We start from the raw sequence: 4,092 nt of genomic DNA, 5'->3' as shown, positions 1-4,092 counted from the left end.
TGCATTTCTTTCAATGCAGCTGTAAATGGGGTTGTCTTGGTTTTTGTTCCTAATAGTTTCTTCTAAAATTGTAACTGATCCCTGCCTATTTATTTTGTATTCTGCTACTTTACTAAATTCATTTATCAGTTCTAGTAGTTTATTGGTGGAAGCTTTAGAGTTCTCTTTATACAATATTATATGATATGCACATAGTAACAGTTTTATTTTTTCTTTTCCAATTTGGATGCCTTTTATTTCTTCTTGTCTGGTTGCTGTGGCTGGGACCTTCATTACTATGTTGAATAAGAGTGGTGAAAGCAGACATCCCTGTCTCATTCCTGATGTTAAAGGACATATTTGTAGATATTGTCTATTGAGTATGATGTTGGCTGTGGGTTTGTCATATATGGCTTTTATTATGTGGAGGTATGATCCCTCTATTCCCACTTTGCTCAGAGATTTGGTCATAAATGAGTCCTGGATTTCATCACATGTTTACTCTGCATCTATTGATATGATCATGTGATTTTTATCTTTCATTTTGTTTATGTGATGTATCACATTTATTCATTTGCAAATATTGTACCTCCCTTGTATCCTTAGAATAAATCCCACTTGGTCATGGTGTATGACCTTTTAAATGTATTGCTGGATTTAATATTTTTATGAGAATTTTAGCATCTATGTTCATCAGGGATATTGGCCTGTAATTTTTTTCTTTGTAGTGTCTTTATCTGGTTTTCGAGTTAGGGTAATGTGGGCCTCCTAAAATGACCTTTGGTGTCTTCTCACCTCTTGAATTTTTTGGAATAGTTTGAGAAGAAAAGGTGTTAGTTCTTCTTTGAATGTTTATTAAAGTTCACCAGTGAAGCCATCTGGCCCAGGACTTGTGTTTGCTGTGAGGTTATTATTATTATTTATCACCAGTGAAGCCATCTGGTTGGTCCAGGACTTTTGTTTGCTGTGAGGTTATTATTATTATTATTATTACTGCTTCAATTTCATTTGTTGTAATTAGTCTATTCAAATTTTCTGATTCTTCCTGATTCAGTTTTGGAAGATTGTATATTTCTAGGAATTTATCCATTTTGTTCAGATTCTAATATTTGTTGGCATAAAGTAATTTATAATATTTTCTTGTAATCTTTTGTATTTCCATGGTGTCAGTTGTTATTTCTCATCTTTCATTTCTGATTTTATTTATTTGGGTCCTCTCTCTTTTTCTTGATAAGTCTGACTAAGGGTTGTAAATCATGTTTATCTTTTCAAATAACCAGCTATGGTTTTATTGGTCTTTTGTTTTGCTTTTTAGACTCTATTTCTTTTATTCCTGCTCTGATCTTTATTATTTCCTTTCTTCTACTTGCTGTGGGCTTTGTTCCTCTAGTTCCTTTAGTGTAAAGTTAGATTGTTTATTTGAGGTAGGCCTGTAATGCTATGAATTTCCCTTTTAGAACTGTTTTCACTGTGTCCCATAGGCTTTGAGTTGTTATGTTCTCATTTTCATTTGTTTCAAAGTATCTTTTGATTTCTTCCTTCCTCTCATTGTTAACTAATTTATTGTTTAGTAACATGCAATGTAGCCTCCATGTCTTTGTGTGTTTTTCAGCTTTTTCTTGTGATTTATTTTATTTCACACCATTATGGTCAGAGAGGATGCTTGATATAATCTCCAAACTTCTTAAAATGATTGAGACTTGTTTTATGTCCTAACATGTGGTCTACCCTAGAAAATGTTCCATGTGTACTTGAAAAGAACGTATATTCTGCTGCTTTGGGGTAAAATGTCTGAGGACATCAATTAAATCCACCTGTCTAGTGTATCATTTAAGGCTGCTGTTTTCTTGTTGATTTTCTGTTTGGAAGATCTACCCATTGACATTAATCAGGTGTTAAAATCCCCCACTATGACTGTATTACTCTTAATCTCTCCCTTTTCGTCCATCAAGATTTGCTTTATGTATTTAGGTGTTTTTTTATGTTGGGTGCATAAAAGTTTGAAGGGGTATATCCTCTTATTAGATCAATCCCTTCATCATTATGTAGTGTAATTCTTTGTCTCTTATTATAGCCTTTGTTTAAAAGTCTATTTTGTCATATGTAAATATTGCTATTCCAGCTTTGTTTTTCATTTCCATTTGCATGAAATATCTTTTCCCATATTTTTACTTTTAGTCTGTTTGTATCTTTCATTCGGAAGTGTGTCTCTTGTAGACAGCATATATAGGGGTCTTCTTTTCTTATCCATTCATCTACCCTATGTCTTGTGATTAGAGCATTAAAACCATTAATATTTAAAATGATTGTTCATAGGTATATATTAATTGCCATTTTATTCTTTATAACTATGTTCCTCTGTTTTTTTTTCTTTCTTCTTCTTAAAGAAGACACTTTAATATTTCTTAGAATACTGGTTTAGTGCTAATGAACTCCTTTAGCTTTTTCTTGTCTGGAAAGTTCCTTATTTTTCATTCAATTTTAAATGATAGCCTTACTTGGTAAAATAGTCTTGGTTATAGTGCCTTGTTTTTCATCACTTTGAATATTTCATACCAATCCTTTTTGGCATGAAATGTTTCTGTTGAGAAATCAGCTGACAGTCTTATGGGAGCTCCCTTGTAAGTAACTAACTGTCATTCTCTTACTGCTTTTAAGATTCTCTCTTTGTCTTTAACCTCTGGCATTTTAATTATGTGCCTTGGTGTGGGCCTCTTTGGGTTCATCTTATTTAGGACTCTCTGCATTTCCTGGACTTGTGTGTCTTTTTCATTCACCAGGTTAGGAAAGGTTTCAGCCATTATTTCTTCACATAGATTTGTGATTCCTTTTTCTCTCTCCTCTCTTTCTGGTACACATATGATGCAGATGTTATTGTGCTTCATGTTGTCCCAAAGGTCCCTTAAACTATTCTCATTTTTTAAAAATACTTTTTTTCCTTATGCTGCTCTGTTTGGATATCTCCTGCTACCTTGTCTTTCAAATTGCTGATTTGATCCTCTGCTTCATCAAATCTCCTGCTTATTTCTTCTAGTGTATTTGTCATTTCAGATATTCGATTCTTCATTTTTGTCTGGCTCTTTTTTTATAATTTTTATGTCCTTTTTCATGCTGTTGTAGTTTTCACTAAGTTTCTTGAGCATCCTTATAATTATTATTAATTTAAATCTATATCTGGTAAATTGCTCACTTCCATTTTCTTTAGCTCTTTTTTTTTTCCTTCTGGAGATTTCTCTCTATTCTTTCATTTGGAGCATGTTTCTTGGTCTCTCCATTTTGGCTGCCTCTTTGTGTTTGTTTCTATGTATTAGGTAGTTTGGCTATGTCTCCCAGTCTTGGTAGGTGCCTTATGTAGTAGGTGCCCTGTGGGATCCAGTGGCACAGTCTCCTTGATCACCTGAGCTGGGTGCTCCAGGAATGTCCCTTGTATGGGTTATGTGAGGCCTCCTATTAAAATTGAGTCTTGATTGCTACTGGCCTGTTCATGTGGGTTTGACCCTGTGGCTGGATGACTGAGAGGACGACAGTGTCCGAGCTGCTACATAGGTGCAGAGTGGAATTTGCCACAGCGAGTTCTGGTGCCTGCCAAGATTGCCCTGTGGATAAGCTACTTGTCTGAAGCTGGCCACTGGGCGTGCTGGTTCTGAGGCGTTTTAGGAGAGACTCTGGGGCAGGCCAGTATTAGGCGCTATTGGTGACTGGGCCTGAACAACCTGTTTGGAGCTAGACAGTGACTCACGGTTTTCGTCTGCCTTTGCTGGGCTGGGTGTGTGTGGGAAGGACCAAGCTGTGCATCAAGGCCAGCTTCCACCAGCACCGAGTTTAGGGACAGGTCAGCAAAAGGCCCAAGATACCCCAACATCCACCTCTGCCTGCCTCTGCCTGTCAGGCTCAGTCGCTGAAAGAGCCTCTGGCAGGACTCAAGTTGCACGGGGAGGGTTCTCAGTGACTCACCAAGTGGGGCAAGTGGTGTTCACTAGATCACTGCACATTCAGTCTCAGTGCCAGTGAGGGCCTGAGGCCACTCAGCAATAGCCCCAGGGTTTACCATTCTACCTGCCCCACTCCGGGTGCCCGCAGACCTTTGTATTAGGGTAGAGTCTCGGGAAAGAG

The sequence above is a fragment of the Myotis davidii genome, unplaced genomic scaffold, assembly GCF_000327345.1.
Source record: "Myotis davidii unplaced genomic scaffold, ASM32734v1 scaffold1001, whole genome shotgun sequence".
In the NCBI taxonomy this organism is placed as follows: domain Eukaryota; kingdom Metazoa; phylum Chordata; class Mammalia; order Chiroptera; family Vespertilionidae; genus Myotis; species Myotis davidii.
This window is presented reverse-complemented; position numbering follows the sequence as displayed.